A 27,930-nucleotide genomic window follows, 5' to 3' on the forward strand; every position below is an offset into this window, starting at 1 on the left:
TCCCTAGCAGTTCCAGAGGCCAGAAGTCTAAAATCAAGGTATTTGCAGGGCCACTCTCCCTCCAGAGGTCCTAGGGGAGAACCTTCCTTGTTTCTCCCAGTTTCTGGCGGCTTCTTGAGTTCCTTTGCTCGTGGCAGCATAACTCTAATCTCCACCTCTGTCTTCTCATGACATTCTCCTCTCTGTGTGGATCTGTGCCTCTGTGTCTCTATGTTCCCTCTTATAAAGACGCTAGTGATTAGAGTTAGAGCCCACTCTAATCCAGCATGACCTTATCTTAACTTACATCTTAATTACAGAAGCATAGACCCTATTTTCAAATAATGTCACATTCACAGGTTCTGTGTAGACATGAATTTGGAAGGGACACTATTCAACCCAGCACATTTTATTATCAAAGCTTGCCTACTTCCATCGAAGAATTACTTACTCTTTCCTTTGCTTCACAGTGGTGCTTAGTATAAATCTCATTTTGCAATTATTATGCTGTACCACAACTTTTTTTATCTTTTCTTTCTATCAGTTTGATAGTTCCTTGGATACAAATACACGTATTGTTTATCTTTATACCCCTAGCACCCTGCACAGAGTCTAGTTCACAGTTGGTGCCAAATAAATGTTTAATTGATTGCAATCAAGTTCTTGAAGACGTCTAGAAGAGAGTCCATAATGCACTTTCACCCTTCCTGAGGATCATTGTTCCTTACAGCTACTCCAACATGTCCTGTCAAAATGTAACCACATTTTTTTAGTGAATTATAATTTTAGCAGTAACGACGTTTCTACTTCTCTCATTTATATCTTCATACATAGTACTGCTTGTTCTAGCAACATTAGGTATGAGCTACACTTTATAAGTTGTTTTTTTTTTGGCAAGCGAGTCAGTATATCTCGTGAATGCAAAAAGTATTCCTGTTTATGTTTGTCTTTTGAGAAACTATTCATAAGATAATTATATCTGTCTTACTGTATTAAACAAAGGATACTAATCATTGTTTAACATACTCTTGACACTCGGGGCCTTTATTATGAGCATAAGCTATTTCACTGAGTTGAAATAAAATGAAACCTTCAGAGACTTTGAATATGTTTTCATGTTTAATAGTTTTACATGGTAAAATAATAATTGATAGCATTGATATAGACCTAAGTATATACCAAAGTTTTAAGCACTTTTTCTCATTTAATCTTTACAACACAAGGATAAAGTTGATCCTGTTAATCCCATTTCACAGATTAGGAAACTGAAGCATAATGTTATTAAGTGGTTTGCCCAAAGTCATGCAGCTAGTAAATGGCAGAACAAGGATCAAACAAAGGGTATTATGGTGCTGGAATCAATACTTTAATAATTCGGCAATGTTGCCTTTGTCTGCTTTCCTCGGCACACCATCGGCTGGCTCTTACTTTGCCATCTTTCATGTAAAAACCTCACTTTCTCTCATTGTTTATGGCTTCTGATTTGTCAGTGTGCTTGTGTGCCAGGAGAAAATCTGGGTAGCAAGGCCTGGAAAGCTGTGACTGGGCCTTTCACTGGCTTTGGTGAATGTGTAACATGTGACATACAACAAAGAGTCCTGGTATGGAAGCTGTGTGTTCTCTGGGCACCAACATCTTTCTTTACTTTCGTAGGCAGATGGGCTACACTCTATTTAGTAAGTTTCACATAAAATTCTTAAATGGATCCTTAGTTCAAGGCCTTATGAAGAGAATGAAAGGCTGTGTAGAGATGACTAGTAAAGATAAATTCTAGGAGTGATAGAGAAGTCTGATTCTATAGATAAAAAAGATAAAGGGAGTGAACCCAGAGGGATGGGTGGAGACGGGCAGGATGCGGGGTGGGGGTGTGGGGAGGGAAGGTGGCTCTACTGCTGATTGATAGAGAATCAGAAAATTTAAAGAGCATTCCTTTTTACTATTTCTTTGCAAGTTTCTCTGTCTCACTTTTATTGTCTCCTAATCTCTACTTATTAGAAATGTTATTTACATGCAATTCTGAAAGGTCAGGGAGGGTAGCAGAGACTAAAAGAGAGAGAAAGAGAGAGAGAGGAGGAAAAGTTAGAGTCTGTGAGGAACGGAAAGATAAAGATGGCTAGTCAGATTTTAACAAGTTCTGGAATGCCTTTGGCTGTCTTTATAGGCTGTCAGCCAAAGGGTGGAGTGCGGCTGGATCAGGCTAACTGAAAAATACAGAACTGTAATATAAACTAAATTTTGGATTTATTCCAGCTCATTAAGACTCCCTGGTAAGTTGGTTCAGACACTACTTGAAGAAAATAAATATGTCACTTATAAATTCTTTTCTTCCTGCTCAGATAGTCTAATTCTTTTATCTTAGAAATTTTTCTTCTTATGACTTCTAGTCTTATTTTCTTAATTATAATTATAGAGGTTTGACTAATGCAGAACAGAGAAAAAAGAAATATGACTTTGCATGTCATATTAATTTTAATATTAACTTAAATTTTCCAAAAGGACACTTTGGGAAATACTAACTTTTACCTTTCAGACTTTCTCAAGGTCAGAGGACTGAGCATATGACATACAATTTGCCTCAAGCCTCGAGCCTGTCAGCTGTGTGTGCTCAAGGGATACTGGTTGAGTGACTGACTAGGAGTAGACTCTGGAACTTTAGGTCCTCCTTACATTCTACCCTGCAAACTCTTTATCTCATACCTTCTCTCTGGCAGGCTATACTGCTACCGTCTTCATTTTCAGAAGCTATTGCCTATTCAGGACCAGCTCCTTTTTCTCCTCACTTCCAAGCTCAGTTTTCACTGACTGTGATGGTCTGCACACCTGGGCATTTTAGCCACAAATAACTGCCCTCGAAAAACCTGAACTTGGAAACTAGCACGTAGAGAAAAATAGTTTAATCAAATGTAGGAATGTGCAGGCTTTCAAAGTCACCTATGACACTCATCAAGGTGTAGGGACTATGAAACAGCACAGATGTGAAGGACATATAGGTGGCAGTTATTAATATCAAGATGATTGATTTCTTATCCTTGAAATGTACCAAACTTTAACTCTAGGTTCAGAAACTGCATAATTTACATAAGTACAGTCTGTGTCAGTTCATTAACAGGTCATTAGTAAGTCTGAGGAAGATGTTCTAAAATGTTCTCAGGAAAATCATGAAGGAATACACTAGAAAATAAGATTATGTTGAAAGTTTACCTTTGGAGAAAGGTGTGTGTGTATGTGTGTCTATATGTGTTTTCTTTTGTGTTTAATTTACTTTACTTTTAGGCACTGGCTCTGATCAGGTGTACATGGGTCAGTATTTACCCTGGAGGCAACACGGAGGTTAAATTCTGAGAACTCATTTGGATACACAATGGGTTTTAATCTTTTTGAAATTGACTTGCATCTTCTTAAGTGTCTGTTTCATACAGTTAAGTATGATTTGATAGTTACATGGATATATCTTATAAATTTGATGTTCAAGTTCAGTTTTCTTCATTTGAGGCAAACATGGAAGATAGGGGACCTTTTGTGCATGATCATGTGCCCCAGTCAGAGGCTTCCCTTGAAATTCAAATTGCTAGATATGGAGAGGGTATCTGTCCCCCTTGTCTGGGTCTTTGCATTTAAAGCCATCATTTATTCAGGTAATAGGCAGGTAGAGGAAAAAATAAACCAGGTACTCTATGGCTATTCAAGTTAAAGTCTAGCTGCAGAACGCCAAGAACAAATTGACAGACTGAGACAAGAAAAGAGCGTGTTGAGAGAAAAGAAAGTATAACTCTTAACATCTCAATAACAAAATGCCATAAATAAATGGTGGTGCATTTCTTTATTTCCCTCTCAGAGACTGCAAGTGCTTAGAAAACACTGTAAAAAGGAAATAGGTCTCTTTCTTCTCATCAGTTTGGGAATGATCATGTGGACTTTTTCTGTAGTATTTACTTTGGCTGCAATAGAGAGAGAAAAAGAAGCCCAAGGTACAGTAAGGGAGAGGACATTTACATTTGAGGGCATGTTTAAATAAGAAACTTCCAGAAGTCATGGGCAATCTGGGCAGGGCCCTGCTTCTCCCTGCCTACAACAAAGCCATTGACCCCCCAACGTACCACGAGGAATACAAACCAAAGATTCAGCATCAAAGGTCATAACCTTGTTATTTATCCATTTTTGTTCCAGGCTTTTGGTAGATTTATGACGCTGGATTTTTCCACCATGCCTGGACCCATAGTCGCTTTAGCCTTATTCCAAAGTTTTGAACTCAGATTGCCAGGTCCATGTTGACTACACCCTTTACAATACTTTCAAAGGTTTCTAAGGCTTCACATTCATAGGATCTGGGTCTTAGTGCTCAGATACTTCCTACTCTAACTAAATGGCTGGTTATCTGTGCATTACCAGCCACACCTCGGGGCGGGAACCTCCATCCTTCCTACTGAATTTGCTGTCTCAGGTCAGGGTCTCTTGTTCTTTTAGTCACCAGCCTGCAAAGCCAAACTCATACTGGCTGAGCACTGTCTTCATTTCCTCCATGAATATTTATTGTGTGATTATATAAATTATGATGAAAGGCCAGGGAAGATCTGATTGGCAAATATAATTTGGATTTTAGCAGGCCAAAAAGGCATGTATCCAAGCATTCCTAAGCACTTATTTCTTTTTGTAATTTTCCAAAAGCATATATACTTTCCGGATTAAATGTATTTAAATGTAACTGTTTTCATACAGATAGACCATATAAATCTTAAAGTCTTCCGGGCCAACTTGTTTCTTTAAGTAGAAATCCTTTTGCAAGATCCACCTCAGGTAGTTTCTCAGCCAGAGCTCAAAGACTTCCAGTCTCCCAGATCGCCTTCCCTCTACCCAAACTTTGTAATCTCCCTTTGGCTTTCAGAACTGGCCTCGGGTGTGCCCTCTAGTGAAACATAACTCAAGTCTATTCCCTCCCCATGTGGGAGAAGCTAGTGATTGCTTTCATTTAATTTTAGAGCTTGGATTCTTAAATATTTGGTTTGAAAGCAGCTGTTAAATCTGATGAGCTTGAGCACAGAGTTATTTTTGAACATTTCAAATACAGCTTTGACTTTTGATGATTTAGATCAAATGTCCACTGTCCTAAACTGAAGTTTGAGTCTCTTAGGATTTGGTACAGTGTCTCTCTTCTCACCTCCACTATAAGTGAACATTTATTAATAACCAAAACTTTTATATTAAAGTTAGGGAATTAAAAAGAAAACAACTCACAAAAGGAGATCTCATGGGAGGTGGGAGGAAGAGGATAGACCTGAGAACAGATGCCTCACCAGGCAACATGAAGGTCCCTGATGAGACTGAAAGTGATTACAGATTAGGTGAGGTGAGGAAAAGCTGAAGCTATGCTTGTCTGACTCCTGGCTTTCAGGTGGGCTAGTCCCACTTGAAATCTCAGTTTTGGGAAAACAAAAATATGGTTCTGTGTAATATCTTTATTTGTGATAAAGCAACAAAGTTTTCTATGGTGACTCCTCTCTTCGTTCTATACATATTTATAAAACCACTGCTGTGCTTTCTCCTTAGGGATTGTCAGTTGCCTCACTCCTGGCTCTTGCCTTTCCTGGGTCTCTCCCACTGAGCTGATCTGAGTACTGCCTTCATGTGAAGCTGATGTCTGCTCCCGCCTTAGATCAGCTTCCCCGGGGGCTAATTCAATAAAAGTCTACAGCTTCCTATTATGATCATTTTTCTTTCTTTTTTCTTTCTGGTGAAGAATAACAGGCATATAAGTAGTCTACAATTACCTGTGAAAGATTTTAACCAAACTATGTCCACAAGATTTTTCTTTGTTTGCTCATTAGACTACATTTCTTTCTTCTTGGTGTTTGTGGGATAGAAACCACTGGCAAAGAATGCCTTGTGTTTCCCTCTTATTCAATACTGCACAGGAAGGAAGAGAAACGTAATAGTAGGTCATACTTACTATTGTTATTCATTCTGATTCTAATAAAAATATTTTTATTTGTTAATGAGGTAGAAATGTACTAATTGAATGAATGTCATTTTTAGATACATAAGAATATCTGGTGGAAATTTCAAGGTCATGCAGTGTCATCTTGTTGCACAAGACAACTCTAGGAGGCACCATACACATTTTATACTATGTGAAGGCCACTCTCAGCACCTCTCAAGTGGATGGCATTCACACAGGATCTTGTACAAACACTCTTTCTCTGTGTTACTCTAAACTACAGTTGATATTATGGCCAGAGATTGAACGACATTGGTTAAAGGAACAGGTTATAGCCTTGGTTAGAATACTAACTAGCTGACACCTATAGAACGTATTGTCTGGGATAAGTTACCTGATGTTTCTAAACTTCTCTCCTCTAATTGTAACAAAGATGAATAATATTGTTTTCCTCATAAGATCTTTGTGAAGATCAAATGATATAATTGATGGAGGTAGTCTTATTAAAATCAACATATTACCTAAACATAAACTAAATTCCAACATCATCAAGAAAGAGAAATCTTGAGAATGGGTACATGCTTTTCCTTCTTGTTGTTATTGTTGATCCCTGAAAAATATTTTGACATTATTACTTATTTCATGACCCTATATGAATAATTAGTTGTTTGCCATTTTGAAAATACAGTGGACACAAAAGCACCCTCATCCTGTTCTCAAGAGATAACCATCCCTGAGCTTTATTTCATTCCTGGCAATCCCATCTTTTAGAACTAGTTGTGGATTTGAGTTTTGTTCTAATTAATTGGCATTAATGTGCCTTGAGATTGTTATAGAATAAAAGAGTATGCCATGTTCTCAAATCTCACCTATGGAAGCAATAGAATTTGTTAGCTAAGAGCAAAATTTTGGTGTTGGCCTGGCAGGATTTGAATCCTGGTTCTCCCATTACAAATTATGTGAATTCAGGCAAATCATTTAATCTTAAAGTATCTTAGTTTCTTCATCTATAAAATGTTGAAAATAGTATGTATTATATTGCTATAAGCCTTAAATTCTTTATATGTATTATCTCATGTGTAATTACTTACTTTATACAATATATTTCTGTATAGCATGGCAGAACTTCTGCTAGTGCAATACAGGGATTTCCTAATCTGAACTGAACTCTGTTTTATTAGGATTTAGTTCAAGTTGATTGCAATTAAGCAAGGTACTGTCAATCAACATGAATAACAACAAAAATAAGTAAGTAAAGTCCTGAATCTAAGCATCTATATCAATCTAGTGCTAAATTTAAATCAATATTGGTCTATAGTGGTTTTTTGATAATAGCTAATTGACAGTAATATTATTGGCACTGAAAACACATTTGAATGTGGAAGTTAAGCATGGAGTAAGGGCCAATAATTTCGTTGGGAAAGGAATAAAAGATAAGGTGAGAATCAAGGAAAGAGTTTGGGTGTGTCTTGACAAATGTCTTATAATAACCATGTTGAGGATGCAATTAAAAACAAAATCAGTTGCCCATTGTTTAAAATGATAATACCCAAATAGCCCATTATACTAATCATTATAGTGAATCAGTAACGACTGTGTAGATCAGGCAAAATTGTGTGCTTGAAACAGTTCAGAAAAGCTTCACTGAAGACATAAATTAATCTAAGAACTATTAGAGTTAGTCAACTTGGAGACTAGCCTGAATCCCTGGGCCGAGCTCCAAGTTCTAAGACTGGGTCTAGGGTACCCCCAGGTTACATCCTCCTTGGATAAGTGGGCAACTTCTCATAGAACAAGAAGACTGAACAGAAACATGCAATGCCACGTAAAGCGTAGGTTCTTAACTAGCTCATTGTTTATCCAAATTCCATTGTCCAGCAAGATGAAAATCAATGAGACAGGGAAACATACTCTGCCTCTATTTAGTGACAGGAGCTGCCAGATCACATGACAGAGAGTGTGGATATATTGAGGAATGAAGAATTGTAACAAAAGTGCAATCTATCACACATATTGAGCTAAAAGCTATTACTTCCACCCAACTTTTGAGGTTCTTATTTATGAAACAAAACTGGACAAATACACTGACAGCCATTCAAATATTAGAAGATAGTTATTATAATTACCTCAAGTCTTTTCTAAGATAGATATCACAAGCTCTTTCTTAAGTTTTACTTTTTTCTTTGTGTGTTCCCTGCTGTAGTGACTAGATCCCCTCATCATCATGAACAGCCTCTTCTGGAATTGTAAATATAGTCTAGTTTGCCAGGTTTGCTCTTAATATGTTAGTTACCCCGCTATTGAACAGATACGTTCAGTTAATGTGGATGGTCTAGAACTCTAGTTACTCTAATGCAGCTAAGGATATCGTTAGCTATTTAAAAGCCCTCATATGATGGTATTATTTGATCAGATTGATCTTATGTTCATTGAAAACCACAAACCTTTTTTATAAGATCTGCTCCCAAAACAAGCTTCTTTCAAGCCTTATTTGACAGGTTGGTACTGTTTTTACCTCTGTTGAATTTCATGTTGTGATTTTTGTGATCACACTCAGAAAACAAGGGAAAGGAAAATAGAATGGTGTGAATAATAAGGAAAGCCTTCCTTTGTATTTCATTCCAAAGGCATTTTCTTTTTATCACACTGTAAGATGATGAAACATCTTAACCTATTCATGCTTCACTCCTGCTCTCTACGATCTAGAGTTTGAATCATTTCACTCTAATAAAATCAGCTGAACTTTTTCCTTTTGATATGTTATGAAAGTTACATTTATTATTTAAACTCCAGTTTTCTTTCATCCTGACACCAATTCCATTTTAAAACATATTATATAATTTATATTGCAGTAGATTTTACTTGATTAGAGTATAAAAACACAAATTTATAACCAACCCATGATTATTTATTGAAATCTACTATTAGAACAGAACTGTGCTACATGTTCTATTCATTATATACATTGAGAATATATAGGTGTATTGATAAGGATATAGAAATTCATTGACTATATATAGTGATATTAAATTTAGTGCACAGAGCTAGGTAAATTCTAAAGTTGAATAAAAAAATCACAACTCAGGAGATAATATAATAATTATTGTTTGTATGAATTAAAATCCCCAAATATCAATAAGAAACATTATCTACATAATGGATGATGTGAAAAAAACCAGAGAAATCAAGATGTAACAATATGCTTTAAAACTATTTAGTAATGTTGGATACTTATAAACTGACATAAAATATTCATTCAGTGATGTCTTTATTGCCACCTTACACTTTTTCAACTAAACATGATATGTATTTAATAGGAAAAAAATCGTTCAATACGTTTGGAAGGATATCAGCATTACTTTTGTTTAATATCAGCCTTAAAGTAAGTTTTCAACTTGAAAAGCTTATTTATGATGTTTTTTATTCATTTGTAAATGTTTGATCTACCATATACCCAGTACAAAACCCTAAGTAACAGAGCTGGCCACGTGTTCAGATGTGACGATCTTTATATCAAACTACACATGAATTCAGATGTACCACCCTCATCTCAACTCCTCTGTGGGAATTGCTTAAAATATAAAATTGCTTCGGGCAGGCCCCGTGGCTTAGCAGTTAAGTGTGCGCGCTCCACTACTGGCGGCCCAGGTTCAGATCCCGGGCGCAGACGGACACACCGCTTCTCTGGCCATGCTGAGGTCTCGTCCCACATACAGCAACTAGAAGGATGTGCAACTATGACATACAACTATCTACTGGGGCTTTGGGGGGAAAAAAAAAGGAGGAGAATTGGCAATAGATGTTAGCTCAGAGCCGGTCTTCCTCAGCAAAAAGAGGAGGATTAGCATGGATGTTAGCTCAGGGCTGATCTTCCTCACAAAAAAAATAAATAAATAAAAAATAAAATTGTTTCATGATCTTGATAATTTATATATTTTGAGAAAATTTCAGACATATTGAAAGAGATAAAATATGATAAACCACCATGAGCCCACCATTCACCATAAAAAAAGAAAATAATTTTAAGATGTCTATGTACCAGAACTGTGTTGGTTTCCCATTCTTTGTCCTTTCTCCAGAGGAAGCATTAACCTATGCATTTCTCCGTAGTTTTACTTCTGTCCATCTATGTGTCTATCTATCAATCATCTCTCTACCTATCTATCTATCATCATATTGCTCTCTCTTTCTTTCTCTCTCTATATATATACATATAAACAACGTAATATTTGATTAAAGTCTGCATTTATGTATGTGATAAAATGTGTAGTTTGTATCATATTACATTGTTTTACATGTTTTTATACTTTACAGAAATAGAATAATCTGTAAAACTTTTTTAACTTTTTTTTGTGTGTGTGTGAGGAGATCAGCCCTGTGCTAACATCTGTCAATCCTCCTCTTTTTTTGCTGAGGAAGACTGGCCCTGGGCTAACATCTGTGCCCACCTTCCTCCACTTTATATGGGATACCGCCATGGCATGGCTTGCCAAGCAGTGCATTGGTGCGCGCCCAGGATCTGAACCAGCGAATCCCGGGCTGCCACAGCTGAGCGCGTGCACTTAACCGCTTGCGCCACCGGGCCAGCCTCTAACTTGCTTGTTTTGGTTCACTCAATATTATATTTGTGAGTCATCTATATTGACATATGAGCTTTATTTCAGTTATTTCACCTCTGCCTGGCATTCCATTTTATGATATATTGCAATTATCCTTTCACCTGTTCATTGCTACCAACCAGGTTGCTTCCAATTTTTGGCTGTTACAATAGCTACTTGAACATTTTAATATACGACTTCTATTGCATATGTGTTTGTAAGAATTTCTTCAAGGTATATAAATAGGAGTGGAATTCTTGGGTCATAATATGTATTTGACATCTTTAAAATTCAAAAACCTCAAAAGAGTTTAAGAGGTTTTAGCTAAGCATATAATATTTGAATATGTGACTAATATTTGAATAATAATGTGATTGATTTTATCACGTCTTTTTTTTTGCACCTAGGATTTAATTGGGTGGAAATTTGTAGGTGTATCAGAGACCTGGTTACCTCAGGGACAGGGAATGAAGAGGGATGTAGAATGAAGAAAAGGACACAGGGTGACTGGACTCTCTAAAGCTAGTGTTATGTATTTTATGATTCATCATGCTCTGGATTCATTTTTGCCTGAGCTGGTAGCTACAATAACTTTCTTATATTTTAATATGTAAATATATCCAGAAATCACTAAATTTTCCAGTGAATGCTTATTGGTTACAGTTGTTCCTCTGTAGATCTAGAAACCAATCTCATTTACCTAACTTCAGCTAACAGACGGTGCTTCTTACTTTATCACAAGGGTCACACTAATACATGCTCATGACTCTAAGACAATGTTTCTTGAGTATTACAGAATGTAAAAACCAAGATATAAAACACTTTGGAGATAATTTACTTCAATTCTTCATTTTATAAATGAGAAAAATTAATGCCCAGAGATGATAAAATAATTTGCTCAAGGTTCCATAGCTATTTAGTAGCAGAGGAAGGACTAGGACTTGAATGCCTAGAACCATATAATAAATCAATTATTCTATTCCGCATCTCAATCTGTTTTATTAAAATATTCACTATCTACATGGTATCCATTATCACTGGATGCCATTTTTCTTGTTCATATTTTTATTTCTTCTCAAATCATTGCAAATAACTTGATATATTTAAGTATTTTTAGGGAGTTTTTTTATTTTAAAAATTAAATGTTTTAAATCTATAGAAGATGCTATTGAGAAGATATTTTCCAAACGAGCCATAATAATTTGGATATGTAAAAAGTTAGATGTATCAGGAAAACAATCAGTTCAGTTCACCTTTTGTGATGGGAAAATATAATAATGAAAAATACTGAAGTGATAGGAAAAGAAAATTTTCATCCGAACATCTTCTGAGGTCCGACCCCTACCTCCCCATCCCCCATGAAGCAGTAGAGGGAGGGTAGGCTACATCGCCCAACGGTAAAGTGGCATGTCTGTAGCTGAAGCTGGTGCAGCTTGCAGGTAGAAACACCAGGGAAGTGCAAAACACGTCTTTGGGAGCGCTGGGGAGAAAACCAGGGAAACTGAGCTATGTCATCATGTCTAAGGATAAATGTGGAAGCAAAAGAGAAGACAAAGCCAGGAGATCCAGAAGCTCAAAATGAGACTGAGTGAAAAGCAAAGGCAGGAGTTTCATTTTTGAAACACTGCCGTACTCATGATAACTCGGGGACACTTTTAGCACTCTGAGAATTATCACCCATGGTTATAACAAAGACAAAACAAAACCATCAAAGCAAAAATGACAACGACAATAAACCCAGCAGCTAGAAACCTAGAGATCATTTTATTTGGTTTTCTCCTAGTGTTTTATAACTTAGTCTGTAGGTTGTGGGCATCAGTACAACTCAGGGTCTGCAGATGTCATTCTGAAAGACTGCACAATTCAAAGATTTTTCTTTTGTAATATGCAACATAAATCCTGCAGAAATGTGATTGACAAATTTTACATTCCAAAACACTGTGAGGAGGAAATGGATCATTGTCCTTGTAAGAATATTGTTACTGTTTCAAGAGGACAATTCTCCGTAGTGTTGAAATACACTTGAAAAAATAGATCAATAAACTGAGATATTTGGGTGATCAGAAATCATTGTTCCTGAATAATTAAACCACACACCAGATAATAATATTAAGATTGTGTCCTGGAACTTAAAAGAATGTCCTATCAGAAACTGAATTTCCCATAAGTCATTGTTTGTGTTCCCCTAGGGTATTTCTCTATTAGAGAACATCTGTGATGGTTTTAAAAGAGGAAACTTACCCAAGATGACACCTCTCAAGGTGGCAGCACGTTTTATGCCTGAAATCTGGAGCCATCTGGATTTCTTAATTAAAGTAGTGATTCTAGCAACTTTTGCTTAATTAAAAAGAAAGTTATAAATTTCCTCCTTGCTATGTCTTTTATTGTTATTAAATATTAAGTATTAACAGCGTATTCATCTTGAACCAAGACGTACACTTCTATGTTAAAAGAGAAGGTTTGGGATTTACGTACTTTTATGATAATAACTAACGTGATCTTAGAATCTTTTTATTTAATTTTATTTTCCTCGAAATGATTTTTGGTGGATTAATGGATATCCTCCTAGAAGTTTTCTCAATTAAGTCAACACTAAGTAGAGATGACCAATTTTTTTTTTAATCCTACTAATTATTATACCATAATTACTAGCATTACAACTGATTCCAAACACAAACATACATAGTCAACTAAGTGGCTAAAATACCTAGGTATTTTCAAAGTGTACAGTTACAGAAAATTTGGAGGAATATTCTGTATTGTAGTGATGAGAGCTGAAAGGTGGAAAACATTATCAAGGATTTTTTCATTATTTTGGAAATTAGAATCTGTTGTAAAGAAACCAAATTATAGATTAAAAACTAAGTGAATGCATTGATTAGGAACCACTAACAAGGCAGAACTAAATGGCATTCCAGGATTAGCCCCTTCATTTCTTTTGAATATACAAACACCTTTCCCTCATATTTGAAATTCTTTACAATTCCAACACTATTGACATCAAAAAAGTATCTTTGATTACTTCATAAACAGACTAGATTAGAAGCCAAACTCCTTTCCACAACAGCTTAAAAAATATACATTTCATATTTTCCCTATTTCTTAAAGATTTTTTTTTTAAATATGCAAGTGTACCATGTAGTTCTCCATAGATTATTTTGTTCTTGGGATTTGCTGGGCATTTGTGACAATTTTGGCCAATCATTTCTTCCAATGAGTCATCAGTCTGAAACAGAAGGTACCATAAAATCAAATTCTCACCAGAGACAAAAATATTTTCACATATCAGGGGCTAGTTCATAGACCTCCTAGAAACATAGCATAATGACAAGAGTAATATGTTTCAGATTCATAAAATATATGTTTTGATTTCTAAACATCTGATAACTTATTTGAGTATATTCAATTTTTCCATCTTTTTTCATAGTTTTGTGCAGGCACACTGCTGGACATTGGAGATGTAGATATAAAAATTCTCTACCCTGCAGGATTTCCTGGTTTACTGGGGTTTACAGAATAATGTTGACATCTGTCACAAATGGTCACAGATAAATAACAAAATATCATGACAAGTACCATACAGAAGTGTGCACAGTACTTAGGGGGTTTAGATTTGGGTGGTCAAGGGAAAGCATATAGTAGGAGGTAATATCTGAGCTGTACCCATCATGACAATGTAGAAAGGTCACATTTCAGATTCAAATTGCTCTGGGATTAAATCTCAACTGTATCAACACAATTTGCTATGTGAACTAATCAGCCTTACTTAAGCTGCCTTAGCCTAAATCTTCTCCTTTGTAAGATGAGGATAAAATTACCTAGTTCATAGTTTTGTCAGGAGGATTTTTCATATTAAGACACTCTAAGATTAAGTAGCTTACCTGAATTCACACAGGTATTGAGTGGTGAAGCAGGAATCCGAACCTAAAGAAAATGGGCTGTACATTCCGTTCTCTTAACCACAAGCCAATAACTGACGCCCTCAACGTGCTCAGAACTTACTGCCTCACGGTCTTTGAGAGGACTTCTTAATCCTTTCAGGGCTTTTTGAGTTGTATCTACAAAATATTTTATTTAGAGACAATTTTTACCAAACTCATGAATGATTTCAATAGTTCAAGTTTAAATTGTTGTAACCTCTGCTTTTCTTGGGTAAGTAATAGGCCAGAATGTAGCTCAGCAGGATATACCACACGTCGAAAGAACCATAACCTCTGAGGGCAGTACTTCATTTAGACGGAGGAGTAGGAATTGTGTGTGGTATGAACAGGGGATGGACTAGCCAGCAAAGACTTTGTTTCTGACCCTAAACTGATTATTCTCTGTTACTTCAATAGTATGACTGTTTAATATCAGTTGCAGCATCACAAGGGAAAAATTCTCAGGAATTAGATAATTTAATCCATTTATCTTTCTTCTTGTCAAGCTTTTTATTTATTTTCTTTAGTGAATGACATTTCAAAGATTCTATGAGTTTATTTACTAATCTATTACTGAATTATAACAAATATACAAATGTATAAAAAAAGTGTACAGTGAATTATCACAAAGTGAGCGTATATGTATATAATCATTATCCAGGTTAAAAAATGAAACATCAGATGTCAGTCACCCTTGTGCCCTTTCTTAAACATTATACCCTCTTTCATCTCCTAATGTAATCATTATATCTGGACATTTAACACTATTGATTTATTTGGCTCTTATGGAAATTTAAATAAATGGAATTATACAGTATATACTATCTTGTATTTGGCTTTTTCACTCAAATTTATGGTTGTTTTTGCATGTAGCAGTGTTTCATTTATTTTTGCTTTTGGATACTGTTCCATTTTGTGAATATGACATGATGTATTTATCTATTTTTTTCTTGATGGATATTTGGATTGTTTCCACTTCACAGCTTAAATTAGATTCCTGGGGCTTCTGTAACAAATAACCACAAACTGAGTGGTTTAAAACAATAGAAATTTATTGCCCTCAGTTCAAGAGTCTAGAAGTCTGAAATCAAGGTGCTGGCAGGGCCACATTCCCTCTGAAACCTGTAGAAGAAAAGTCTTCCTTGCTTCTTGTAGCTTCTGATGTTTGCCAGCAATCCTTGGCTTTCCTTGGCTTGTAAATGCATTTCTCCAACCTCTGCTTCTATCAACATGGCCATTTTCTCCCTGTGTGCCTCTTCTCATAAGGACATCAGCCATATTGAATTAAGGACCCACCCTACCCCAGTATGACTCCATCTTAATTTAGCTACTTATACATTCAACAACCCAATTTTCAAACAAGGTAATATTCTGAGATACTGTGGCGTAGGACTTCAACACATTTTTTGGGGGGACACAATTCAACCTGTACTAGGGCTATTATGAATAAAACCACTATGAACATTCTCATGCATGTCATTTCATGTACACATGAATGAATTTCTGTTGGGCGTATGCCAGAGTAGAGTTGCTGAATCAAAGGATATAAACATATCCAACTTGAGTAGATACTGCCAGATGTTTGCACCAATTTATATTGTTATCAACAGCACATGAGGAGTCTAATTCTCGTATCCTTTCCCAGACTTGGAATCTCCATCTTTTTTTTTTTTTTTTTTAGCCATTCTGATGGGTAAGTAGAGGTATCTCGTTGTGGTTTTAATTTTCATTTCTCTGTTATTAATAAGGTGTAACTCTTTATTATAAGTTTATTGGCCATTATATATGCCTGTTTATGCTTCTTGCCTTTTTTCTATTGGGTTGTCTGATTTTATTTTCTTATTGATTTATAGGAGTCTTTAATTGATTATGCAAATAATATATTTGTCACATATATTACAAATACTTCAACCTTGTACCTTATATTTTTACTCTCTTAGTGTTTATAAATAGAAAGGACTTCTTTATTTTAATATTGTCCAATTTATTAATCTTTTCATTTATAGTTTTTTTTGTCTTGTTGAAGAAATCTTTTCCTAACTCAAGATTATAGACATATTTTCCTAAATTATCTTTTAGAAATTTTCTTGTTTTATTTTTCACATTTAGATGTACACTCTATCTGGAATTAATTTTAGTGTATGGTATAGTTAGGAGTCAATATCATTTTTTTCTCATGAATATTCAATGAAACCATTGTCATTTATTAAAAATATCATGCTTTGCTGACTGCTGTCCAGTGCCATCTTTTTCATAAATCATTTGTTCATACATACACGGGTCTGTATCTATGTTCTCTAATATATTAGTCTTAATCTAATCAGGAATTGAAGTGTTTGAAAGCTGGGCCTCAGTTTCTTTAAGGGCTTGTCAATTTCTGTTATCTTACTTTTAGGAAACAGTCCTTTGGGGTCACCACTAAAATTCTGGTGTACTTTCTAGGGCCGTTCTTCCTTTGCCAGCCCTGAATCCAGCTTTTGTTCTTCCAGCCCTATAATTCTCTAAACTCTGCATAGCTTCTAGTCTCTCAGCCACTCCTTTCAAATTGGTAGATGCCTTGAGAGATGAGTGGCTGCAAATGTCTAGCTCACTTCTCTGGACTCTTAGCCCTCAGAAGCAAAAGTCCTAACTGAAAGATTTTCAGTGGCTTCAAAAGTATTTTAGTATTTTATGTTACCTATCTACTTATTTTCAGATGGAAGGATGGTCTAAAACAAGCTAGTCCATCATTGCTGGGAGCAAAACTACTTTTGTTGCATTTTGGATTATTTTATGTTTTATAATCTCTGTATGATGACTGTAGAAAGAATTGACATCTTTGTCTATTTAAAGAATTATGGTGAAGGATATTTATATGTATATCCATGTTATGTCAACCAATCAAAACTCCCAAGATGGAGGGAGTTGTGACAATAATGACAATAATTACATAAAGTATCACTTTATTCCCACTTCTCTTTCTTGGGAAGTGACAGCTTAACACAGTAGTAAGTCCTCGGCTTTCATGTTTTTGACCTCAACAGTCAGAGAGAGAGATATATATGTCTCTGCCATTACCTGTTGTCTGAGATATATATATCTTACAGTGCCTTCCTCAAAGGACCCTGACCATTCTCTTAGTAAAGAGACTTCAGAACCGAGAACTAGCTTAGTTTTGAGAATAGGTAAAAGACGATAACTCTCCACTTGGGAAATTCAGGTTAAGCTATTTCTCAGTTGATGTTGATTTTTTTTCCCTCGCCTCCCCCATATATTACAAGCAACACCTTATAAGGTTGCCCATCTATTTCATTTCTGGACTCTTCCTGATAAACGTCATCACAACAAATCCTTATAAATTAAAACAGTCTTTATACCATTCCATTCCTCTGGTTTGCCCCCACACCACTGATTTCTTTGAGCCTTAATGTCTTGTTGCAAGGCCTGTTTTTTCTGAGCCTTTCACACAATAAATCAATTCCAACATTCCCATTTATGTGAAACTTTGGAATTCATCCCATATAGTATACCAAGTAAATTCTAGCATATTGACCCCATTAACTGTAGGCCAACTAATATCCAAATATTTTAGCCCATTTGGGCTGGTATAACAAAAATATCATAGACTGGGTGTCTTAAATATCAAACATTTTTTTCTCACAAATCTGGAAGTTGAGAAGTCCAATATCAGGGTGCCAGTATTGTCAGATTCTGGTGAATCTGCAACCTGATTCCAGGTTGCAGACTGCTAACTTTTCGCTGTGTCCTCATATGGTGTAAAGGGCAAGGGAACTCTGTGATCTCTTTTATTTATTTATTTATTTTGTGAGGAAGATTGGCCCTGGGCTAACATCGTGCCCATCTTCCTCTACTTTATATGGGATGCCACCACAGCATGGCTTGACAAGCGGTGTGTTGGTGCATGCCCAGGATCCAAACCCGTGAAGCCCCAGCTGCTAAAGCAGAGCCTGCTCACTTAACTGCTATGACACCAGGCCAGCCCCTCTGTGATCTATTTTATAAGGGCACTAATCCCATTCATGAGGGCTCCACCCTCATGACCTAATCACCTAATCCTAATTATTTTCCCAAAGCCCCACCTCCTAATATTATCACATTGAAGGGTAGGGTTTCAACATGTATTTTGGGGGGGACACAAACATTCAGTCTGTACCACCAACTTAGTGCCATTCTCAGGCCCTTAAGTCAACCCGTTACTTCTCAAATATTGGGTACTTCCATCAATATGAATGGATTTGACCTCACTGAGTTTTATATTTTCTCTCTTGATATAACACCTACAGGATCCACTTCCCCCATATCCCCCAGGTTCCTGCCAATACTGATTAGCAAGATTTTTTTTTAACTCTTTGGATTGTAAACTATTTGGCTTACTTCTCTGTAAGTTTCATGTAGGTCTGGAGGCAATGAGTGGTGCTAAGTCCTGAGGAGAATCAGCAAAAAACATGTGTCATTTAAAGGCTTTTAGGCAGAAGAGGGCTACCTCTATAGAAAAAGGATATTCTGCGATATAAGGTTTCATCCCTGTCCATGTATGCCTAAGTGATCTTATCTCATGGGTCAATGTCCCATCCCTTAGTCACTGGTCTTCCCACTTTAGCCTGAGAAACATGGTGTAGTTGAGTATTGAAACGGCAGTGCAAGTTAGCACACCTTCTAAACAGATCCAGAGCCTGGGCCTCAGCCATATTTGTTTTGCAATTACAGAAAATGATTTGAAGCTGCCATAATGACTTTGTGTTTTTCTGTGTTCTTAATTTGTATTCATAGCTCTTATATTCTTTTTTCCTAATGTACATTCTTAAGGTATAATAGGAGAATCCAGGTGATTCCATAATCACTATTGTTGTGATAGCAGCTAAGTGACTCAGATCTTTGATTTCCCCAGGCTTTCCTCTCCATCTGCATTTCATCTCATGCTGTCACCAGTGACAATGTCGTCACATATCATGGATTACCTGTGTCCCACCTGTGTCCCATTTACCTCCTCCCTCACCCAGCCAGAAGGTTTCCTGCATTACTCAAGTATATCATTAACACAACACCAGACTCCAATTTGGTGGGCCTTTTTCCTGAGGCCATTTCAGTACAAATTACTGTATCAGTCAGGGAGCCAGAAGGAAACAGATGGTACACTCAAATTAGGATAATTTGAAGAGCTTTTATTTACAAAGTGACTAATTACAAAGGTATGGGTGAGGAGTGGGGAAACCACAAGAGGTAATTCAAGAATCTGGAGGTGGTAGCAGCAGCTGAGCTGTCACCATTAGCCATGAGGATGTAAAGGGAGACAGGGATTTCTAGCCAGCCTGGGGTTACCTCAGTTAGAAAGAACCAGAAGGATAAATCCCTTAACTCCAACCTCATCTAGCCTAGTGATTTCCTCTTGGCCCTTTCTCTTCAGGTCTCAGCTCAAAACTCATCTCCTCAAAGACTTTTCCTTGTTCCATCTGTATTGCATAGCTCCGCTATCTCCCTCACCTCCACTACTCTCTATTTTATTTTTTTTATAGCTTGTATCAGAATTTGGCATTATCTTATGTCCTTCTCCTCCCACTACAATCTTACTTTTCAGTATAATTCCATGACTGCAGGAATCATGTCTATCTTATTTTTTGTTGTTTCCTCAACAGCCAGAAGAGTGTCTGACACATAAGAAACAGTAAACAAATATTTGGTAAGTGGTGTGAATTAAGAAATGATAGAAAAATATAAAAAAAAAAGAGTGCTAAGGACTGAGCTACTAGTGATCATTGATTGGAGAAGAAAAGGTGAATTAGAGAAAGTTATTAAGGAGACAAAGTAAATCAGAACTGGGAAAAAAGGAGGAAGGAGATAAAGATGATGCCACAATGTCAAACATGGGAAAATGGAACAATTTGTAAAGCTTTTGTAGATAACTTGGAAACTGGCACTGTTTTGAGGAGATTATGTGTTTAGCCTTGGAAATCTTTAAAGGATTTTCTTAAGACTTGAGGCTTCCAAGTGAAGTGTATAAAAGATGTATGGAAATAACAAAGTGACTATTAAGGGACTGCTTCAATATAGAAGTTATATGAGTACCAATAATCACATATTTTACGTACCTCAAATGTCTGATGTTTTGTTTAAACCAACCCATATCAATAAACCAGTCAACACACATTTACTGAAATCCTCCTGTAGGCTCAACTTCGTGAGCCACTAATTTTTTTTTCATAATTTAATACAAACAAGTTTATTTCAGAAAGCTTTAAGATCTAGCACATCTACTTAGGTAGACAACAATTTTAATCATTAATTTTCCTGAACCATGTTCAAATACCAAGTTAGTAAAATAAATAAATAAATACATATTTCAATAGATGAAGTGAAGAAAAAAGAAAAGAAAAAAGTGAGTGATGAAGGCAGAAAATGTTGAGTCTAGGACACATGCCAGCATTGTGCTAGGCTACTTTCACATAACATCTCATTGAGTCCTTACACAGCTTCCGGAGCTAGATATTAACAAATTCTCAATTTGAAGACTTTTCAAGTGAAGATGAGAGAAGATAGGCAAATTTCCTATAGTCATTTTGCTACTAGAACTAGAAATCAAATTCTCATTTGACTCCAAAACTCACAGACTTTCCACGACTCACTGGTTCTTCCACATGAGAAGAAAACATGTAAACCATCATTCATTATGTTTGTACTACGTACTAGGCCAGGAGGCATTTCCTGAAAGAACAAGCAAGAGCTGGTACATACCATGTCATCCTAATTTTAAAAATAGCAATTATTTATTTCCATTGTCTTTACTTGTCTCCTACACTGTATATTTTAACATTTTAACAGGATTTGACTGTGTTTTATTTAAATTTACTTCAGCTACTGTTACAGATTCACTTGGACTTCTCATCCAAAAGTTTTTCCTTCCTGTCACCTTCTCCTCCCGTTGTTTGTCTTGTTTATCTTTCCTAGGCCATCCCTTTCTCCTGTCCTGTGTGCTTTCTGACATACTCATCATCACCTACAGCTTTCCAAGACTACCTGGGATGGCACAGGGCCTGGAGCCAGAACTCCCTCCCTGGGTGGCTGGGCAGAAAGGATGGAAGTCAAAGTGAGTGATGCCTAGATCCTGAACAGATCTTGGAGGGCTCTATCATTCTGATTCAGATTTTTAAAATTTCACTCAGTCATTAGACAGCCGTTTGAAACTTATACAATTTTTAATACCAAATAGCTTTTAATTATTAGCATAGCATTTGTTAAAGATCATGTGGGCATTGAGCTGGCACTGATGAATATGGTCATTCTGGTCCTTAAAGATTTACAGTATCATGAGAGATATAGACATGGACATGTGTGGGTGGGTGTTACAGAAGCACAGAGGAGGTGATTAGTGCATCCTGAGGTGTCATGGAGGAGATGACACATGGACTGGGTCTTGAAGAATGGTTAACATTTACCAGGCAGTAGAGCAGTGTAGGAAAAAGGTAAAAGGATGGCAAGTTATATGGCAACGTTAGATTACTATCTTTGCAGGCTGAAGACATGCCAGAGAATCCACTGTAAGAATTATAATTACTGCATCAAATGGCCTCATCAATGTGGTTCTGATTACATCACAACATTCCAGTAACTTAATAGATTATTGAGTCCACAGATACTAATTATTTGGTAGATCTGTACATTACCTATATTTTGAAATATGAAATGTCTTCTTACTTCCCCTTATAGTAAGATGCATTTTGGCATTTTTTAGAAAAGTTAAAATTTTATTCAAGGCAGGTTTTTCTTTTGTGTCTGGCTTTGAACTGTAACTTGTTTTGCATCAGGAACATGAGAGGAACCAAGTTTCTTTGGTATGAACAAATCACATTGGAATGCAATACAACCTTTGTTGATTTGACCCTAAATCATCCTCCTTCCACTCATTCCCTCATCGACTGACAGCTCCCATTGCCATGGCAAATTAGCTATCTCCTTGTATGATCTTATCACACTTCCTCCACTGTGAAACATATTATGGCATCGTTGATATTCTGTCTGATGTTCTAATGCTCTTGCTCGCCATTGCCTCCCAAATGTAGTAGCAATTTGATTACCCTCATAGTGCAAACACTCTATGTGTGGAGATAACAGAATAGTTATCCTTCATGGAGACTCTAACTGCCATGCATTACCTTTTACTCTGTAAATACTGCTTGGAGATATGACTCCAGTGGCTAGTTACTGGGAAAATTTACAGCATGCTTTCCAGAAACCTATAAAAAAGACGAATATCACTGTGGAATACTGTAGTTCCACTTTTTCTGGGCTGTCTGTATTTTATATGTTCCATTTTGTACTTTGTGATCCAAAGTATAACTCAATATTGTAGCAGACTTCACGTGATTAAAAATGGCATGGAGAGATAAGAAAATATACCAATGCAGCAGCTAAGATTGTCTGACATACACGTCCAGACTACAGGGAAGCATGTTTTTCTCTGTCAGAATGTGACACCATTTTGTGAAAGTTGCTCAAGAGACCTGTTTATCTAATATCTGACTTCCTTAAGCACACATTTTTCAATGCTCACTTTTTTCCCTCCAGAAAACAAATGATGAAACTTTTTATTAACCTACTGGGAATTTCTATACAATATATAGTGTAAAGCGATATCCATATTCATCTAAATATCATGTTTTCAAATAGCCCAAAATTAAATTTTCAATTACTCATACCAGTTTTGACCAATTTGTCTATTTAATTATACAGTTATAACAGGTTTAAGAATTCAAAATGATGATGATGCGATGCAGCAGGTATCTGTGTTAGATGCTTTATAGTTTTTATGTGATTTAACCTTTATAACAGCCCCTTGAGGGAGGTATTATTACTCCTACTTTGTGGATGAGTCAACTGAGACTTAGAAAGTTTAATTAAGCTACTTAAGGTTGTATAGCTACCAAATAGTAGGTAAAGGAAATATTTAACTTGAAGCTCTTAACATTTTGTCTAATATATATTGCCTTTCACACGTGAGGTTCATTGTTAGTATCTTAAAGGATCATTTCCACATACTTAATCCATTTGACAATATCCAGGAGACTCACTCTTGCTTGAGTCTCAGATTTATCCTTGCTCCAGGTGGAGGATAAGTTAGCGTGTTAGGAAGAGGAGTAGGGGTTGGTATCTAATTAGTAAACCGTTCTCAATATGATGAAAAATTGCTCTCTTAGCAACAACATAGCAAAAATTCAGCAATATAACAGCATTATTCATCACCCAGGAAAGAAACTCAACCTAAGATGGTTTGCAAATGAATAAGTGATGAGAATACAGTAAATATAAATTCTAATCCAGGTCATTAGGATATGTGAAATGTAGCTAAAGATGGTTGTGACAAAATAAATTGTGTTATTGCCTAAATGAAGAACTCATTCAAACCAGAGTGGTCTTTATGGAGTCCAGAAATTGGGAAGTCAAAGAAGAATGAAAGCATTTATCTCATAAAATCATCCAATTGTCTTTTTTTCTTTTTTTTTTTATTGTGGTAACATTGGTTTAGAACATTATATAAATTTCAGGTGTACATCATTATATGTCGACTTCTGCATAGATTACATCATGTTCGCCACCTAAAGACCAATTACATTCCATCACCACACACATGTGCCTAATCATCCCTTTCACACTCCTCCCTCCCCCCTTCTCTTCTGGTAACCAACAGCGCAATCTCTGTCTCTATGTGTTTGTTTGTTGCTTTTATCTTCTACTTATGAGTGACATCATACGGTATTTGACCTTCTCCCACTGACTTATTTCACTTAGAATGATACCCTCAATGTGCATCCATGTTGTCACAAGTGGCTGGATTTCATCGTTTCTTATGGCTGAGTAGTATTCCATTGTGTATATATACCACATCTTCTTCATCCATTCGTCCCTTGATGTGCACTTAGGTTGCTTCCAAGTCTTAGCTATTGTGAATAACGCTGCAATGAACACAGGGGTGCATGTATCTTTAGCATGCATGTGTTCATGTTTTTTGGATAAATATCAAGCAGTAGAATAGCTGGATCATATGGTAGTTCTATTCTTAATTTTTTGAGGAATCTCCATACTGTTTTCCATAGTGACTGCACCAGTTTGCACTCCCACCAGCAGTGTATGAGAGTTCCCTTCTCTCCACATCTTGTCCAACACTTGTTGTTTCCTGTCTTGTTAATTATAGCCATTCTGACAGGAGTGAGGTGATATCTCATTGTAGTTTTGATTGCGTTTCTCTGACAGGTAATGATGTTGAGCATCTTTTCATGTGCCTGCTGGCCATCTATATATCTTCTTTGGAGAAATGTCTGTTCAGGTCTTTTGCCCACTTTTTAATTGGGTTGTTAGTTTTTTTTGTTGTTGAGATGTACGTGTTCTTTATATATTTTGGAGATTAACACCTTATCAGATATATGGTTTGCAAATATATTCTTCCAATTGTTAGGTTCTCTTTTCGTTTTATTGATGGTTTCCTTTGTTGTGCAGAAGCTTTTCAGTTTTATCTAGTCCCATTTGTATATTTTTTCTATTGTTTTTCTTGCCTTATCAGACATGGTGATTGAAAATGTGTTGCTAAGACCAATGTTGAAGAGTGTACTGTTTTCTTCTAGAAGTTTCATGGTTTTAGGTCCTACATTCAAGTATTTAATCCATTTTGATTTAATTTTTGTGTATGGTGTAAGGTAATTGTCTACTTTCATTCTTTTGCATGTAGCTGTCCAGTTTTCCAACACCATTTGTGGAAGAGACCTTCTTTTCTCCATTGTATGTTCTTCGCTCTCTTGTCAAAAATCAGCTGTCCATAGATGTGTAGGTTTATTTCAAGGCTTTGGATTCTGTTCCGTTGATCTGTGTGTCTGTTTTTGTGCCAGTACCATGCTGTTTTGGTTACTATAGTTTTGTAGTATATTTTGAAATGAGAGAGTGTGATACCTCCAGCTTTGTTGTTTTTTCTCAGGATTCCTTTGGCTATTTGGGGTCTTTTGTTGTTACATATAAATTTTAGGATTCTTTGTTCTATTTCTGTGAAAAATATTGTTGGGACTTTGATAGGGATTGTGTTGAATCTACAGATTGCTTTATGAAGTATAGACATTTTAACTATGTTAATTCTTCCAATCCAAGAGCACGGAATATCTTTCCATTTCTTTGTGTCTTCTTCAACTTCTTTCAACAATGTTTTATAATTTTCAGCATACAGATCTTTCACCTCTTTGGTTAAGTTTATTTCTAGGTGTTTTATTCTTTTTGTTGCAATTGTAAACAGGATAGTATTCTTAATTTCTCTTTCCGCTACTTCGTTGTTAGTGTATAGAAATGCAACTGATTTTTGTATGTTGATTTTGTATCCTGCAACTTTGCCATATTCATTTATTATTTCTAAAAGTTTTTTGGTGGATTCTTTAGGGTTTTCTATATATAAAATCATATTATCTGCAAATAGTGACAGTTTCACTTCTTCCTTTCCTATTTGGATCCCTTGATTTCTTTTTCTTGCCTAATTGCTCTGGCCAGGACGTCCAATGCTATGTTAAATAGGAGTGGTGACAGTGGGCATCCTTGTCTGGTTCCTGTTCTTAGAGGGATAGCTTTCAGTTTTTCACCATTGAGAATGATACTAGCAGTCGATTTGTCATATACGGCCTTTATTATGTTGGGGTACTTTCCTTCTATATCTATTTTATTCAGAGTTTTTATCATAACTGGATGCTATATCTTGTCAAATGCTTTCTTTACATCTATTGAAATGATCGTGTGATTTTTATTCTTCATTTTATTAATGTGGTGCATCACATTGGTTGATTTGTGGATGTTGAACCATCCTTGCATACCCGGAATAAATCCCACTTGATCATGGTGTATAATCTTTTTAACGTATTGTTATATGTGATGTGCTAGTATTTCGTTGAGGATTTTTGCATCTGTGTTCATCAGAGATAGTGGCCTGTAATTTTCTTTTTTTGTGTTGTCCTTATTTGGTTTTGGTATCAGGGTAATTTTGGCTTCATAGGATGAGTTAGGAAGCTTCCTCTCCTCTTCAATTTTTTAGAGGAGTTTGAGAAGGTGAGATATTAAGTCTTCTTTGAATGTTTGGTGGAATTCGCCAGGGAAGCTGCCTGACCCCAGACTTTTATTTTTGGGGGAGGTTTTTTATTGCTGTTTCAATAACCTTTCTGATAATTTGTCTATTCAAATTCTCTATTTCTTCTTGATTCAGCTTTGGAAGGTTGTATATTTCTAAGAATTTATCCATTTCTTCCAGATTATCCAATTTGTTGGTGTATAGCCTTTCATAGTATTCTTGTATAATCTTTTGTATTTCTGAGGTGTCCGTTGTAATTTCTCCTCTTTCATTTCTGATTTTATTTATTTGAGACTTCTTTTTTTTTTTGGTGAGTGTAACTAAAGGTTTGTCAATCTTGTTTTTGTTTTTAAAGAACCAGCTCTTGGTTTCATTGATATATTTTTTTTTTTTTTGGTCTCTATTTCATTTATTTCTGCTCTGATTTTTATTATTTTCTTCCTTCTACTGATTTTTGGCTTTTTTTGTTCTTTTTTTTACAGTTTCTTTAGTTGTACCATTAGATTGTTTATTTGAGACTTTTCTTGTTTGTTGAGGTAGGCCTGTATTGCTATAAACTTCCCTCTTAGAACTGCTTTTGGTGTATCCCATAAATAACGGCATGTTGTATTTTTATTTTCATTTGTCTCCAGGTATTTTTTGATTTCTCCTTTGATTTTTCCATTGACCCAATCATTGTTCAGTAGCATTTTGTTTAATCTCCACCTGTTTGTGGCTTTTCTGATTTTCTTCCTATGGTTGATTTCTAGTTTCATACCATTGTGGTCAGAAAAGTTGCTTGGTATTATTTCAATTTTCTTAAATTTATGGTGACTTGTTTTGTGGCCTAATATGTGATCAATCCTGGAGAATGCTCCACGTGCATTTGAAAAAAATGTGTATTCTTCTGTTTTTGGATGGAATGTTCTGTATATATCTTCTAAGTCCATCTGGTCTAGTTTGTCATGTAAGGCCAATATTTCCTTATTGATCTTCCATTTGGATGATCTATCCATTGGTGTTAGTGGAGTGTTCAAGTCCCCTACTATTATTGTGTTACTGTCTATTTCTCCTTTTATGTCTGTTGATGGTTGCTTCATATATTTAGGTGCACCTATGTTGGGTGCATAGACATTTACAAGTGTTATATACTCTTGTTGGATTGTTCCCTTGATCTTTATGTAGTGCCCTTCTTTGTCTCTTTTTAAGTTTTTGTTTTAAAGTCTATTTTGTCTGGTAAAAATATTGCTACTCCAGCTTTCTTTTCATTGCTATTTGCATGGAGTATCTTTTTCTATCCTTCACTTTCAGTTTGTGAGTGTCTTTAGGTCTGAAGTGTGTCTCTTGTATGCAGCATATATATGGGTCTTGTTTTTTTATTCAATCAGCCACCCTATGCCTTTTGATTGGAGCACTTAGTCCATTGACATTTAAAGTAGC

At 35.9% G+C, this 27,930-nt stretch overlaps 1 long non-coding RNA gene across 4 annotated transcripts in view; it reads left to right on the forward strand.

Annotated features, from left to right (window-relative positions):
- The first annotated feature begins 5,009 nt into the window (after window positions 1-5,009).
- The window catches only part of LOC131410667 (uncharacterized), a 142,671-nt gene continuing 119,750 nt past the window's right edge, over window positions 5,010-27,930 (forward strand). For 2 of the 4 annotated variants that reach the window (XR_009221380.1, XR_009221379.1), the window contains exons 1-3: window positions 5,010-5,588; window positions 20,067-20,106; window positions 21,372-21,510. This is a non-coding gene — a long non-coding RNA (uncharacterized LOC131410667). Of the gene's footprint in view, window positions 7,160-20,062; window positions 20,107-21,371; window positions 21,511-27,930 lie in introns of all 4 variants that reach the window. The other 2 variants (XR_009221382.1, XR_009221381.1) reach the window with 2 other exon arrangements.

Source organism: Diceros bicornis, chromosome 10 (assembly GCF_020826845.1).
Source record: "Diceros bicornis minor isolate mBicDic1 chromosome 10, mDicBic1.mat.cur, whole genome shotgun sequence".
In the NCBI taxonomy this organism is placed as follows: Eukaryota; Metazoa; Chordata; class Mammalia; order Perissodactyla; family Rhinocerotidae; genus Diceros; species Diceros bicornis.